Source organism: Silene latifolia, chromosome 8 (assembly GCF_048544455.1).
Source record: "Silene latifolia isolate original U9 population chromosome 8, ASM4854445v1, whole genome shotgun sequence".
Taxonomy (NCBI): domain Eukaryota; kingdom Viridiplantae; phylum Streptophyta; class Magnoliopsida; order Caryophyllales; family Caryophyllaceae; genus Silene; species Silene latifolia.
Window position 1 is genome coordinate 73,263,620 of NC_133533.1, and position 17,856 is coordinate 73,281,475.

The window sequence follows — 17,856 nt, forward strand, 5'->3', positions numbered from 1 at the left end:
ACATAAGCCTTCATAAAAACAAAATAGCGTACTAAATTACAGCCAGAAACGGTTTCGAATTACATAAAACCCAAAATACATTCTTTCCCACAAAGAACCAAAATGTACTTCCGAAAATACAGGACATAACATAAAAAGTCAGTCAACGTCAACAACATCGACTTACTTATAATACAATTGGTGAGCAATATCATAAGCAGAAGGAAAGTCCCTGAGTGCATCAAAGTACTCGTGAATTAGACTGATCCGTTCAGATACAGGTGCATCAAGGATCTTGTCATGATCGTATATATACTGGCAAGCATGCAACACCGCCTTTGATGGCTCACTTGCAAGCATATAGCACTTGCATCGTTTGGAAACTACTGTCGAGCCCCTTGACAAAATCTTAAAACCTTGACTGTGACTTGTTGTTAGAACTTTCATATATTCGGCGTGAACACCGGGCGCACTTTTATGAAATAGGAACATTTGTGACCATTTCTTACAAACAAGAGACATATTGCTCTTGTCCAAAGTAGTCTCTACATAATCGAAAACTCTTTCCATTAGGTCCTGGCTATTTAAAACTGCCGACATTGATTGATTACGACGACGAACTCGTACATTAACTTCAAAGCACTTATCAGTCTTATCGTCCAATAACCATCCCAATTTTTTTTTCTTTTCAGTAGCGAACTCTCTAGCAAATAACAATTTATCTTCATTCACTATATTTATTGCCCATCCCTCACAAACTAAGTCCATTAGTGATGCTGAAACCTACAAACAAACAAAGCCAAACAAACAAAACCACTAGAATAACAGCAGAATAACAGGAAAAGAATAACAGAAAATTAAACACAGGAAAAACACTACAATGACAGCAAGAGTAGCGCTGCAATGACACCATAGGACCAGTATAACAGCGGAATAACAGAAGTACTGAAAAGTGAAGACAACACGAACAAACACAAAAACCCTAGAAAAACACATTAAACAATTAAAACATGACAAATAACTTGACAACAAACTAAGCGATAGAATAACAGCGGAGTAACACAAAAACTAAAGTCTGTAGAGAACAATAGTAAAGTTCTCAACACAACGCGTCACATAGAACATGCGAATCACTTCAAAACTATAGAAAACTACAGAAACGACTAAGAACATGCAAATCAGTTCAGGAAAAAATCAGAAACTCAAAAATGCAGCATAATATTACAATGAAAAAATTGCATAAACGCAATAACGACATTAAAGTACTCGATTAAGTAAACCTAGCGATAATTACACTGAAAAACGAATAAAAAAGAATACAAAAGCATGAAATAAAACAAAATAACAAAATAAAAGAGGAAAATGACATGAAATTACCTTCAATAGGAAGGAAGATGATGAACGGCGAAGAGAAAACAGGAGAAAAAAGCGAAGGAGACGAACAGTTGAAGAAGAATAACACAATAATAATAGCAGATAGAGGAACGCTTTGCAGTTGTGATGATTATATAAATGGTTTGCAGTAATGTGGATAATTAATTAGAGAGAGAAATCGTTAGAGATTAAATGAGGGAAAGAAGAGAGAGAGAGAAAAAGGAAAAAAAAAGAGAAAATAAACTGAATAACAATGCTTTTATATATATTTTTGGGAGGGATGGGTATTGTATTGAAGTATAGTATTGTGTTTTGTATTATATGATGCTTTAGAATATGTTTGTCAAATATTTGAGTCCGTAAATACGTATATGTCAATATGTATAGGTATGTATGTAGGAATACATATGTCTGTCAAATATTTGAGTCTGTAAATACGTGTATATGTATAAGTATGTATGTAGGAATACATATACGTATTAAAATACTTATACAACTATTCAAACTTTTTACTATTCATACGCGTCTAGAAGCTCAAGTGAAGACGCAGTCTCAAAAGTCAAAAGTTTTGCGGAATCCTATCATGTTGTCAGGACAGCTGGTATCTTTTTGGAAAGCTCCAAGACAGCTGTCTTTCCACTAACTCAAAAGCAACGACTCCAATGAACCTGCGAATAAGATGTCAACGAAGCAAAAGAAGATCATCTTTAAAGCCTCTGAAGACTGCCTATAAAAACGGACGTCCTCAGCATTCAAGATCATCAAGTTTTTCCTGAAGAAAAATTAATAAGGCCTCAAGCCAAAATAGTTAAAACTTGTAATTCAAGATCTCTAGTTGTAATTCATAAATTGTAAGCTCTCAATATCTTAATTCAAATTACATTGTAATCTTTAATTCAAATATTTAGAGTTATTTACGTTTGATTTCAAACCAACTCTTTTCATTAATTTTATTATCTTTTAACTGTCTTCATTTCCGCACTCTGATCTACCCTGGGCTCCTACCTGGCATCAGAGCCATTAATAAAGGCTCAAACATACTGTGTTTGTTTACCCTGTAGAGATGTTGGTGAGGTGTTGGTCAGCTTTGTTAAATCCATTGGTAAGCCTGTGTTTAGATGTTCCTGGTAAGGTGGTCCCTCCGTTCCCATTTATATAGAGTATGCATTCATAAGTGTGTTTTAACCCTTTTTCATGGCAAACTTGTTAAGAAGGGCGTTCCAAGTTGGAACAAGTAAAGACATGTCTACAGTTCAAAGCAATGAAATTAATGTTCCTGTTGATTTTTCAAATTGGGATATTCCAAAAGAAAATCCCACTGAAATTTACAAAATAGGATCATTTGATTTCAAAACGGCATTTTCTATAAGAACTCATGAAGAAACAAGAAGTATTCATAATACCACAGAAACATTGCATTTATTATCTCAAACTAGTTTAAAAGATTATATTCAAAGAAAATATAGATTTATTCATTTTGGATTAGTACAAGTAGCTATCAAACCTTTGGTTCACAAAGGTATTCATCTACCAATCGTCATGGCTTTAAGAGATAATCGTCTTAAAGCTTATAAAGACTCGTTACTTGCAGTAACTCAAACTAATGTTTGCAATGGTCCTGTTTATTTCAACTGTTTTCCTGATTTTTCAGTTGATTTGCATGACCCATTAATTCAAGATGCATTAGTTTTAGATATTCTTATTTTTGATAATAAATTCAAAGAATTTGCTAGAAACTTTGCAATAGTCTTTAGAATTTATTTCAAACTTATGTCATCTACAGTTAGTCCAAAATTTATTCATGAACCATCTTCTAAGGAAGAAACTATTTTCTTAGAAGTCCATTCAAAAGATAATAAAGCGAAATCCTTAGTAACTACAGCACGGGCACTTCCTTGGAATAAGGTTTCTATTCCAGAAGTACTACAGATTCCAAAGGAGTTACCAACTCCAAATATGATCAAAAAAGATTTACATGATATAGAAGAAGATGATAACAGAGTTCTCTTACGATTTAATTCGTTTACAGAAGCATCTTCCTCATCTATATTCTTTCATAGTACTCCTTCAAGAAAGTCTTTTTCTAATATAGAAAATTCTGATTTGACTTATAAGGTCCATTTCAAATCTCCAATTCCGGAGTATGAAGCAACTTCATCTCCTCCTCAATCTCCAACCTTGTCAGATTTTAATTCTATCAAGGTTATTACTACTGAAAAGAAATTCCAAATTGATAAAGATCTTCTTCGGGAAGATTTTATGTCTGAAGCTAATAATCAAAATAGAGATTGGTTTCGTCTTTTCAAAGAAGATATTAAAGATCAAATCCGTGAATATTGGTATGCTGAGATGGAAAGACTAAGAGAGATGCTATACAACGTCTCAAATCTTTAATCCTAAAAGATCAAAAAATCTCTACTACTGAACCATTCATCATTTTCAAGTTTCTCAGCAAATGTCCTGAGAATCCTATCAGGGAAAAATCTTTTATAGATCTAACCTCTTCTCCTACTAAGCAAATGCAACAAGAGATTAACTCTCTAAAGGTTCAAGTTAATGAAATTCAAAAATATCTTCAGAATCTTGAGATTAGAGATTTTGAAATACAAACTAGATTAACTAATCTAGAAAAATCAAAATCTACAGAAGAACCAAGATTTTTTGAAGAAAGCACTATTGATGCTAATGCTAATTCTAATAACATTGGCTCATCTAAAAACGATAAAACATTCGTCAAAATTATTGAATGTATAAACTTTCAAAATGGTATTCTATAGTTACCTTTCAAATAGGAGATTACAAAGCTAATCTTTTGGCTTTAATCGATAGTGGTGCAGATCAAAACTGCATTAGGGAAGGTATAATACCTTTTAAATATTGTACAAAAACAAAAACTCAATTGTATGGAGCTAATGGAAGCCTATTACATATTGAACATAAAATTTCAAAAGAAAAATCATAAATGATGATTATAGCTTCAAAAATACTTTTATAGTCGTAAGAGACATAAAAGATGACATAATTTTAGGAACTCCGTTCTTAACTCAAATTTATCCTTTTAATGTTGGTAATAAGGGTCTCCATACAGACATTTTGGGAAGACAATTATCTTTTAAATTCATCAATCCTATGATGCAAAAAGATATCTCTCTTCTTCAATCCTTCACAATTTATCAACATATTAATACTATTGAACATAAAAGAAAATTAATATCTCAACTCAAAGAAGAAGTTTCTTATACTAAGATTGAAGAAAAACTACAATCACCAGCTATACAGAAACATATTCTTGATTTAGAAGAATTATTTAAGAATAAAGTCTGTGCTGATATTCCTAATGCTTTCTGGGATAGGAAGAAACATGTTGTCAATCTTCCATATATCAGAGACTTTTCTGAGAAATTAATTCCAACAAAAGCACGTCCTATACAGATGAACGCAGAACTCTTAGAAGTCTGCAAGAAAGAAATTCAAACTCTTCTTGATAAGAAACTCATAAGACAATCCAAGTCTCCTTGGAGTTGTGCAAAGATTCTATGTTATGAATAATCTTTGAAAAAGAAAGAGGAGTACCTCGTCTAAACATTAACTATAACCCTTTAAATAAGGTTTTACAATGGATTAGGTATCCCATACCTAATAAACGAGATCTTCTTAAACGTCTTTATAATGCAAAGGTATTTTCGAAATTTGACATGAAGTCAGGTTTAAAAAAAACATTCAAGATCATCAAGTTTTTCCTGAAGAAAATTAATAAGGCCTCAAGCCAAAATAGTTAAAACTTGTAATTCAAGATCTCTAGTTGTAATTCATAAATTGTAAGCTCTCAATATCTTAATTCAAATTACATTATAATCTTTAATTCAAATATTTAGAGTTATTTACGTTTGATTTCAAACCAACTCTTTTCATTAATTTTATTATCTTTTAACTGTCTTCATTTCCGCACTCTGATCTACCCTGGGCTCCTACCTGGTATCAGAGCCATTAATAAAGGATCAAACATACTGTATTTGTTTACCCTGTAGGGGTGTTGGTAAGGTGTTGGTCAGGCTTGTTAAATCCATTGGTAAGCCTGTGTTTAGGTGTTCCTGGTAAGGTGGTCCCTTTGTTCCCATTTATATAGAGTCTGCATTCATAAGTGTGTTTTCACCCATTTTCATGGCAAACTGGTTAAGAAGGGCGTTCCAAGTTGGAACAAGTAAAGACATGTCTACAGTTCAAAGCAATGAAATTAATGTTCCTGTTGATTTTTCAAATTGGGATATTCCAAAAGAAAATCCAACTGAAATTTACAAAATAGGATCATTTGATTCCAAAAACGGCATTTTCTATAAGAACTCATGAAGAAACAAGAAGTATTCATAATACCACAGAAACATTGCATTTATTATCTCAAACTAGTTTAAAAGATTATATTCAAAGAAAATATAGATTCATTCATTTTGGATTAGTACAAGTAGCTATCAAACCTTTGGTTCACAGAGGTATTCATCTACCAATCGTCATGGCTTTAAGAGATAATCGTCTTAAAGCTTATAAAGACTCGTTACTTGCAGTAACTCAAACTAATGTTTGCAATGGTCCTGTTTATTTCAACTGTTTTCCTGATTTTTCAGTTGATTTGCATGACCCATTAATTCAAGATGCATTAGTTTTAGATATTCTTATTTTTGATAATAAATTCAAAGAATTTGCTAGAAACTTTGCAATAGTCTTTAGAATTTATTTCAAACTTATGTCATCTACAGTTAGTCCAAAATTTATTCATGAACCATCTTCTAAGGAAGAAACTATTTTCTTAGAAGTCCATTCAAAAGATAATAAAGCGAAATCCTTAGTAACTACAGCACGGGCACTTCCTTGGAATAAGGTTTCTATTCCGATAGTACTCTGATTCCAAAGGAGTTACCAACTCCAAATATGATCAAAAAAGATTTACATGATATAGAAGAAGATGATAACAGAGTTCTCTTACGATTTAATTCGTTTACAGAAGCATCTTCCTCATCTATATTCTTTCATAGTACTCCTTCAAGAAAGTCTTTTTCTAATATAGAAAATTCTGATTTGACTTATAAGGTCCATTTCAAATCTCCAATTCCGGAGTATGAAGCAACTTCATCTCCTCCTCAATATCCAACCTTGTCAGATTTTAATTCTATCAAGGTTATTACTACTGAAAAGAAATTCCAAATTGATAAAGATCTTCTTCGGGAAGATTTTATGTCTGAAGCTAATAATCAAAATAGAGATTGGTTTCGTCTTTTCAAAGAAGATATTAAAGATCAAATCCGTGAATATTGGTATGCTGAGATGGAAAGACTAAGAGAGATGCTATACAACGTCTCAAATCTTTAATCCTAAAAGATCAAAAAATCTCTACTACTGAACCATTCAGCATTTCCAAGCTTCTCAGCAAATGTCCTGAGAATCCTATCAGGGAAAAATCTTTTATAGATCTAACCTCTTCTCCTACTAAGCAAATGCAACAAGAGATTAACTCTCTAAAGGTTCAAGTTAATGAAATTCAAAAATATCTTCAGAATCTTGAGATTAGAGATTTTGAAATACAAACTAGATTAACTAATCTAGAAAAATCAAAATCTACAGAAGAACCAAGATTTTTTGAAGAAAGCACTATTGATGCTAATGCTAATTCTAATAACATTGGCTCATCTAAAAACGATAAAACATTCGTCAAAAGTATTGAAAGTATAAACTTTCAAAAATGGTATTTTATAGTTACCTTTCAAATAGGAGATTACAAAGCTAATCTTTTGGCTTTAATCGATAGTGGTGCAGATCAAAACTGCATTAGGGAAGGTATAATACCTTTTAAATATAGTACAAAAACAAAAACTCAATTGTATGGTGCTAATGGAAGCCTATTACATATTGAACATAAAATTTCAAAAGAAAAATCATAAATGATGATTATAGCTTCAAAAATACTTTTATAGTCGTAAGAGACATAAAAGATGACATAATTTTAGGAACTCCGTTCTTAACTCAAATTTATCCTTTTAATGTTGATAATAAGGGTCTCCATACAGACATTTTGGGAAGACAATTATCTTTTAAATTCATCAATCCTATGATGCAAAAAGATATCTCTCTTCTTCAATCCTTCACAATTTATCAACATATTAATACTATTGAACATAAAAGAAAATTAATATCTCAACTCAAAGAAGAAGTTTCTTATACTAAGATTGAAGAAAAACTTCAATCACCAGCTATACAGAAACATATTCTTGATTTAGAAGAATTATTTAAGAATAAAGTCTGTGCTGATATTCCTAATGCTTTCTGGGATAGGAAGAAACATGTTGTCAATCTTCCATATATCAGAGACTTTTCTGAGAAATTAATTCCAACAAAAGCACGTCCTATACAGATGAACGCAGAACTCTTAGAAGTCTGCAAGAAAGAAATTCAAACTCTTCTTGATAAGAAACTCATAAGACAATCCAAGTCTCCTTGGAGTTGTGCAGCATTCTATGTTATGAATAATGCTGAAAAAGAAAGAGGAGTACCTCGTCTAAACATTAACTATAACCCTTTAAATAAGGTTTTACAATGGATTAGGTATCCCATACCTAATAAACGAGATCTTCTTAAACGTCTTTATAATGCAAAGGTATTTTCGAAATTTGACATGAAGTCAGGTTTAAAACAGCATTCAAGATCATCAAGTTTTTCCTGAAGAAAATTAATAAGGCCTCAAGCCAAAATAGTTAAAACTTGTAATTCAAGATCTCTAGTTGTAATTCATAAATTGTAAGCTCTCAATATCTTAATTCAAATTACATTGTAATCTTTAATTCAAATATTTAGAGTTATTTACGTTTGATTTCAAACCAACTCATTTCATTAATTTTATTATCTTTTAACTGTCTTCATTTCCGCACTCTGATCTACCCTGGGCTCCTACCTGGTATCAGAGCCATTAATAAAGGATCAAACATACTGTGTTTGTTTACCCTGTAGGGGTGTTGGTAAGGTGTTGGTCAGGCTTGTTAAATCCATTGGTAAGCCTGTGTTTAGGTGTTCCTGGTAAGGTGGTCCCTCTGTTCCCATTTATATAGAGTCTGCATTCATAAGTGTGTTTTCACCCATTTTCATAGCAAACTGGTTAAGAAGGGCGTTCCAAGTTGGAACAAGTAAAGACATGCCTACAGTTCAAAGCAATGAAATTAATGTTCCTGTTGATTTTTCAAATTGGGATATTCCAAAAGAAAATCCAACTGAAATTTACAAAATAGGATCATTTGATTCCAAAAACGGCATTTTCTATAAGAACTCATGAAGAAACAAGAAGTATCCATAATACCACAGAAACATTGCATTTATTATCTCAAACTAGTTTAAAAGATTATATTCAAAGAAAATATAGATTCATTCATTTTGGATTAGTACAAGTAGCTATCAAACCTTTGGTTCACAAAGGTATAAAGCTTATAAAGACTCGTTACTTGCAGTAATTCAAACTAATGTTTGCAATGGTCCTGTTTATTTCAACTGTTTTCCTGATTTTTCAGTTGATTTGCATGACCCATTAATTGAAGATGGATTAGTTTTAGATATTTATATTTTGGATAATAAATTCAAAGAATTTGCTAGAAACTTTGCAATAGTCTTTAGAATTTATTTCAAACTTATGTCATCTACAGTTAGTCCAAAATTTATTCATGAACCATCTTCTAAGGAAGAAACTATTTTCTTAGAAGTCCATTCAAAAGATAATAAAGCTAAATCCTTAGTAACTACAGCACGAGCAGTTGATTGGAATAAGGGTTCTATTCCAGAAGTACTACAGATTCCAAAGGAGTTACCAACTCCAAATATGATCAAAAAAGATTTACATGATATAGAAGAAGATGATAACAGAGTTCTCTTACGATTTAATTCGTTTACAGAAGCATCTTCCTCATCTACATTCTTTCATAGTACTCCTTCAAGAAAGTTTTTTCTAATATAGAAAATTCTGATTTGACTTATAAGGTCCATTTCAAATCTCCAATTCCGGAGTATGAAGCAACTTCATCTCCTCCTCAATCTCCAACCTTGTCAGATTTTAATTCGATCAAGGTTATTACTACTGAAAACAATCTTTCATTCAAGTTCAAACACAATTAACAAAAAAATGGAATATGAAGGATGGAAGAACTGTCACTTCTATTCATCCTCCTCCTTCAGCCTTTACATTTTCGGTTGGGGGCAATAATCTTGAAGCTACTCCTTTTAAAATGGGTAGGATAGAACATCCTAAAGAAACTGTAGTTGTGGAGGATATTGTGAAAGTCTAACAACAAAACAACTACACAAATCAAATTCTTCAAACTATAGCTAATCAAACCAGCCATATTTCTACCAAGCTAGAGTCTAAATCTTCATTAGAACTAGCAAAATCCAGTTGTACAGCGGGGTCTAGATTTCCCAGAAAATTGAACTCTAAACCATTATTCAAGCCACAAAGTCTTCCTTACTCAATTACTAATAAAACTAATCAATCTTTAGCTGAATCTTCCAGCAATAGCAAGAATGCTGATTTATTTCAAAAAATATCTCGAAACCTTGAAGATATATCTTCAAAACAAATCAAAGTCATAAAGAAGAATGATTCTTGTGATTCCGACTCTTCTGATTCATCTTCTAAATCAGATCTTCCGGTTGATCAATTACAAAATCAATTTCAAGAAAACAATGATCTTAATAAAATAAGATCTTCGTGGAAAAATACTTCCACCAGAAATTACTATCCTCGACCTACTCCTCCTGATCTTCAATATGAAGAAAGGTCTAAATTTCAATCAAAAAATTATAGTCCGGATGCCCTCCATGAATGGAACGTAGATAGCAAATCCGAATATGAAATCCTCAATACTCTTCAAGAAATGGGTATGGCTTCAGCCGCCTATAAAACACGAATAAATGATGAAAAAGTAGTTTTCAACTTCCTCATCTTTGGTTTTACTGGTCAACTCAAATATTGGTGGGATAATTCTTTTATCTCTTCAAGAACAAATGTCTATCTATGAACATACCATAGAACTTGAAGATGAAAATGGTGACATAACCCTGGTATCTGATTGTGTTAACCATCTCATGCTTACTATTGCTATGTATTTCGTGGGGAATCCTCGCGAAAAATTATCAGCTCAAAAATTTGTTCTTACAAACCTACGATGTCCTACACTAAGTGATTATCGTTGGTATAAGGACATATTCCTCACTTATGTCCTAAGAAGACCAGACTGTAATGAATCATTCTGGAAAGAGAAATTCATCTCTGGACTTCCTAATTTATTTGCTCGAAGAATCTTCAGAAAACTAAAAGAAACCTGTGGTACTGAAAATGTCCAATAAAGAGAAATAACCTATGGGCAATTATTTGCCTTTATTAAGAACCAAGGTTTATTTCTCTGTGAGGAACTGAAACTTCAAATGAAATAAAATAATGAAAGGAAGATATCAAGAAGGGAACTAGGATGCTTCTGCGAAGCATTTGGTCTTGAAAAGATTCAAGCCCCTTCTTCTAAGCATCGCAAACAAAATAAACGATTTAAGAAACATCGATCCTCTCAAAAATTACCTTATCAAAATCCACATCCGTATTACAAAAAACGCCATCCATCTAAACGAAAGAAGGCTTCAACCTCGAATTCCAAAGAAATTATCTGTTATAAATGTGGCAAACCTTGCCATAAAGCAGATAAATGTTTTACAAAACAAAAAATTAAGGAATTATTTCAAGACGATTCCCTGCTCTGTAGCAAAATTTCCAAGCTACTTCTCAAATCTTCATCATCCTCTTCTGGGGGGGAAGATATTGACCACATCCAAAGTTCTTCAGATTCTGAAGCTTATGATTCAGCTTCCTCTTCACCTATTCAAAAGATTTAAGTTATAACAGACAAAGATAGCAAAGAGTTCCTCTTTGACTTAATTGATTCAATTGATAACCCTGAGATTAAGAGACATGCTTTACAACGTCTCAAATCTTTAATCCTAAAAGATCAAAACATCTCTACTACTGAACCATTCAGCATTTCGACTTTTTTGTTTAAGAATGCCTCCATAACCTATATCAGAAGCATCTGTTTCTACGACCATGAATGCATTTGGGTTAGGAATGACCAAACATGGTAAAGACTTGACCTTTTCTTTAAGATGTTTGACTATGCTGGTATGAGACTCAGACCATGCAGGAGGGTTCTTTTTGAGTCGTTGGAATAAAGGTTTACACAATTGTCTGAGATTTGGGAAAAAATCTGAAACATAATTTAGACATCCCAGAAATCTTTGCAATTGAGTTTTATCCTTTATTTGATCTGGAAAATGATCAGCAAAATCTATAGCTCTGGCTATAGGCTTAATAGTTCCTTTGTATATGTCATGACCCAAAAATCCGATTTTGCTTTGAAAAAGCTTCATTTTTGGGGCAGAGACAACCAAACCATTTTTCTCAATGGTATAAAGAAATGTTTGAAGATGTTTGAAGTGTTGTTCAATATCAAAATCAAAGACTGACAATATTGCTTGCCATCTTGCAAAAATTTGTTTTGAAACAATATTTTGAACATCTTTTTCCAAAACTTCTATTGCTGATTCAGAGGAGATAGGTGTTTTAATTGTAATAGTTTGAATAAGGGGTACCACTCTTGTATGCTTGGAAAGCATTCACTTGTTCATTTGTTCCCCTACATTCACTTTGGTCATGTCCCAAAGTTCCACAATTCTCACATATCCCACTTGGGATTGATGAAGATGCTGTTATGGCATTAATATGATGCTTTGGTGATTTTGAGGCTTCTTCAAGTCTAGCCATAGCTTTTTCAAACTTCAAATTGATGGTATCAATGTGAGCACTAAGTTGAGCACCCAATTGAGTAATGGAGTGCACTTCATGCTTTCCTCCTCTAGTAGCCTTGCGAGGTCTACTATATTGTGAGTTATGGACCACCATTTCCTCAATTTTGTTCCAAGTTTGATTGTCATCAACTTCGGTGAACATTCCATTTGATCCCATGTTGAGAATGTTCCTTGAATATTCATAAAGACCGTTTCAAAATTGTTGTACCAAGAACCACTCGCTAAGTCCATGATGAGGACATGAGCGACAAATTACTTTGAATCGCTCCCAAGCTTCATACAAGGATTCTTCATCTCTTTTCTTAAAGTCCGTAATTTGAGCTCTTAGCATGTTAGTCTTTTCCGGCGGATAGAACTTTTTGTAGAAAGCTAGAGCCAACTTCTTCCAAGAATCAATTCCGAGAGTAGCCTTATCAAGGCCTTTCAACCATTGTTTCGCGGTGCCAATTAGAGAAAAAGGAAATAAGACCCATCGAATTTGGTCTTGAGTTACACCGGTTTGAGAAATCGCATCACAATAGTCACAAAAGGTTGTGGTGTGGGAGTACCATTGGGTAGGTTCTCCTCGGTGGGTACGGAATGTGATGAAAACTTAGGCATTGTGGGTTGATTTTGTGTTCGATTTTGTGTTGGGTTCTCCACACCTTCTCTTGCAAAAGGGTTGATGAACTCAATAGTATTTGGTTGAATATCTACAACCTCACCGATACCTCTCAAATTTCTCCTAGCAAGTCTTATATTGGTTGTCAAAGTCCTTTCAATTTCATGATCAAAGGGTAACAAGTCACCTTGTGACCTTCTAGACATGCAAAATATCAAACAACTCGAAAATAATTAGAACAAACCTTGAGGTGTTTTACTTCCCCAAGGCAAAGAAAGACACAACTAATAACAATACAAGAAAATCTAAATCAAGTTAACACCGTCCCCGACAACGGCGCCATTTTTGGTCGTGATCCCTCGTGGGATTTAGTTTTCAGTACTTGTCGTTAGGAGCACCTAGACCAAAACACAATTTATAACTTCACAAACAACTCTACTATTAGTAAAGAGGCAAGTAAAGGTCGGATCCCAAGGGACGGGAATTGAGATGAGATTTCTATTGCAACTAGTGGTGTCTAAGGGTGTCACAATTGGAGTTTGAAGTAGAAGGTCACTAAACTACATAGCAATGAAAGTAAACAAACAAGATGAATAAAAAGGGATGCAATGTAAACAATTGATAAAAAGCACTAGGGTGTCATGGGGTCATAGGGGATTCATGGGAATTGATCATACAAACATATTCTCAAGTTATAAGCAAGCAATTATTGTTGTGATGGATCGAGTTGGTTTATATATTACAATCCTAGGAAAGTTTGGGTCCCGGAGCTGAATCGATTAGATTGTACAACACCTACAAGTCGACTTAATCTTCCCTACTCAACAATATGCATGGTCTAATGAGACTCGAGTTGGTTTATGTCTTACAAGTCTCATTGAAAAGATAGGTGATGGGTAAAAAATTTAAGGATTCATAGGCTCACATTTCATCAAACATAACATGTGCAGAAGTTGAGATCACAACAAGCAAGCAAATAAACTATGAAAGCATATTTATTTAAGCATGAATCATTCCCCATGTTGGTTTCCCCTAATTACTCATTAACCCTAGCTAAGAAAACTACTCACTCATTATCATGTTGAACATGCTAGCAAGGTTGTCAATCATACCAACAAGGTGAAACATGATGAATAAATGAAAGTGATTAACAATAATTAAAAAGGGATTAAGAGAATTATACCTACTAATGATTCCAATAATAAAGCAAAGAATAAAAGAAGTACTTGATGCTTGATTGGAAGGTTGTCAATCTCCCAATAATAACCCAAACAATCTTCAATTACCCAAAATAAAGGATGAACAAGAGAGAGATTAAGGAAATAAAACTTGTATTAAAACTTGATTAAATGTTGATTACAAGATTAAAGAGAGATTTGATTGATATTAACTACACTAAAGATTGATAAGAAGAACCTGCTCTTCTAATTAGACTAATGGGGTATTTATAGTGGGGATTAGGTACATGAATTAGGGTTAACTAAGGGCTTAAATGACGATTAAGTCCCTTGTTGAAGAATCGCCGGTCTCTAGGGAGACTTCGGTCTCTAGAAAAAGATGTGCATCCTTCCTTGAAGCTTGTAGAAGACGAAATGGGACTGTCTGGGAATCCGGGCGTCTTTAGCACGGGACGGGCGGATTTGGGCGCTTCTGGATGGGCGTCCAGAGGGTGAAGACCGGCGTCTTCTGGAGGTTCCGCCCGGGCGTCTTGTGGGGGAAGACGCTCGGATTGTGGGGTGGTGGACGGGCGTCTTCTAGGCAATCCGCACGGATTGTCAGGCAGTCTCGTTCCTTCTTCTTTTCATCCTTTTTCTTCATAAAATCCTTGAGGATTTCCTCGGGGATGCAAGGATCTTTTCTCATCATTGCCCATCTACTATAGTATGTACAAAGGCCTTCTAATCATGTCTCTCCTTGATGCTTGGTCATTGAATTCAATCAATTTAGCCTCATTTTGCCATGAAAATGCTAGGTTTGCACTCCTTTCTTACCAAGGACACAAAACCTCAAAGAATATGCAAAACAAAGAACTAAAGACAATAAATGACCCAAATGTGCACTAAAAAGCATGGGAACAAGGCTAATTCGGGGACTAAATATGCACTAATTATGGTCACATCAACTGTCTAGAAGATCTATTATTGTTTTATAATTAGATTAGTGTCACTGTTGATGGTTGGTTGTGGTAGTTAATTAACACTGTGTTGAAATAGGAGTTGGTGATTATTGATTATACAGTTGATTGTAATTGTTTGTCTGTGGTCCTCGAGGTGCGTCCTCGGCTGAGTGGAGTCAGTTGCGGGAGTGGCTTCACGCCCTTGATTTGCCTTCTGTGGAAACCGCCACAGAAGGGATGTGCACATTAAGGAACATGGGTTATCCCTCGGATGGATGAGCGGGGCTTAGGTAGGAACGGTTGCGGCCCCCCACTGGCAGGACAGGACCTTCGGGCCGTCGGAGATGTGTGGTTGGTTGGAGGAGGTGGTGTGTATGTATTGCTGTAACTCTGTTGTGTCTGCTTTTGTTCTTGTTGCCTCAGTTACTGACCTTGTGTGGATTTATTGTGTTGTCTTTCTGTGTTGTGTCTTCCATAATCCACTATGGTGAGCTGTCAGTCTTAGCACATTGATATATGGATCTTAGCTGGGTGCTTGAAGGGACGAGTCCACCACAAGTCATGGCAGAGATAGTTTCACATAGCTGATAGTAGTCTTGAGTTGTATCTTTTATATCGTCTGTTGGTTTAAATCACTTGTAATCTATATAACTGTTCTTCTATCGACATTTGATTATTGCTGTCCTCGGGCAACCGAGATGGTAATGCCTTTATCTGCTAGGGAAGGTCTTGTTAAGGCCCCTTGGTAGATGGGGGTGTTACAAAGTGGTATCAGAGCGATGATTTTGGAACCTGTAACTAATGAGCCCAATGAACGTAGTGAGTCTAATAAAATGAACTTGGTGTATGTATGTTGGAAGCCCCAGCTGATGCTTGATTTTGGGTGAGTAGACTGTAGCAAAAATCGGTATACTTCCTTTAAGAATATTAGGATTATAACGAAATTATGATTATGAATACTAGTCATAAATGAAATTGCATAAACAAAATAGAAAAGATTAAGAATCAACCTTTGGTCCTAGCAAAATGGCCTAAGAACAATATCAAAATGATATTCTCCTAATTGTTGCACTCAAGATGCTCCGAGAAATGCCCCTCAAATTGCTATAATGAGATCCCCTAATTCACTAATTAATTTAGAGTTTTTGTGTTTTGTTTGATGAGAGAATATTAGGTCAAAATTTTGGTTAGAAAAATGAGTCCCGTACTCCCTTAAAACCGTGTGAGGGAGTGAAATAGGGTAGATTTTTCTTTCCTATTTTTCGGCCAATCCAACCGAAAATTAAGAGGAATTATCTTCTTATTTTCGGTTTTTCAACCTACCAAAAATAATGAGATTAAATCTTCTTATTTTGGTAGTTTACAAAATGTATATAAAGTGTATTATTTATAAATTGTCATTTATTTTATTCCGTATTAATAAGTCTACACACAACAGCTTGCAGTCGATTTATTAATACCGGTCAGTAATAATTTATTATGACAATCTCGTATAATATATACTTTAACTATAAATATCGCATATTTATAATTAGCTAATTAAATATAACCGATTATGTTTAATTACGAATTAACATCTTAATTCGTTCAAGCTAACATTATATACATTAATTAAATATAACAGTTTATATTCAATTTACAAATTTGACAGTAAATTCGTCTCAGCTAATATTATATAATTATATTAAATAATCGTCTCATCATCACATTGACTAACTGTTTAGTCAAATACATGGACCAACCTTTTAGTCATATAAGGCATCAATGTGATTACATTTCCATAATCACATCTCTCAAACACATCCTTTAGGTATGACTTTTAGGGACCAGTTGATCACCGCCATCAGTATGATAATAACGTCAAACTTTCTAGCAAGCCAACCGTTATTAAGTAATCGTTAATCAACTAATAAAATACGAAGTATACCCTTGTGAACCTATTAGAGATTTATAAATGTTATCACACTAATTGTGGAGGACACAAGCTCTAACAATCTCCCACTTGTCCTCACAAGTGTATGTGCGATAACCGATTCTCATATCCTAAAATTTCCTCCACTCAATGTAAAACAATTTGCAAAATCCGCATTCACAAAGGTCGTATTTTACAAGTGATCATTATCAAGTGTGGTTTCCCCGACTAGAGAGTAACTTAACTGATAAACGAATCATCATTCGAGCATGGCCATGCATTTCAGTTACAACTCCTCGAGTGGCCCTGAGAAATAACTAAACCTGATAAAGGTTGGATATTTTCTTCAACTTGAATCCTGCAGATTGAAGCACAGTATGAAATGACCCAGAAAAAATCTGCTTAGCCTCCTGTTACGGCAGACCATGAGAAAGAAACCAAAGTCACCCAAAAACTGCCTTAATCTCAAGAGACAGTCGATAGTCAAAAGAATCGACTCTAGGAACACAATGGACGTCCAATACACGACACGGCACCGAATGTTATTAAACATTTAGGACTCCATTACGTTGTCACAATTTTTGTCCTACGAGATATCGTTATAACTCGTATCTGTGATCGATCAGCCAACTGTTTGACTTATGGCTCGTTGAACCCACCATCAATCGACTGCACAATATAATAGCCAGAGTTATCAGCTCATGTAGGCGATTACGGACCAAAAAAAATATAATGTAATTCAGTTCACTTTGTGGCGTTCAATGTTGTCGGTATAATCCACATGAAAAACTAAATATGAAATAAAACGATGAAGTTATAGATAGTATATGAAAAAGATAATGTATCGAATCCATAATCAACTACTACAACTCAGAAACACGTTTAATTCCCATGCAAATAACGTGCCCTTCATGCTTATCATAATTCAACAGTTTAGTGGGAGGATCCGCGATGTTGTCATCCAAAGCTATCTTGTCAATCACTATCTCTTCTTGC

General features: G+C 34.1%; 1 non-coding gene across 1 annotated transcript; it reads left to right on the plus strand.

Moving 5' to 3' along the window:
- Nucleotides 1-12,455: 12,455 nt before the first annotated feature.
- On the plus strand, nucleotides 12,456-12,562 carry LOC141597709 (small nucleolar RNA R71). Its single transcript, XR_012522929.1, has one exon. It is a non-coding gene; the product is annotated as a small nucleolar RNA R71 (small nucleolar RNA).
- The last annotated feature ends 5,294 nt before the right edge of the window (nucleotides 12,563-17,856 follow it).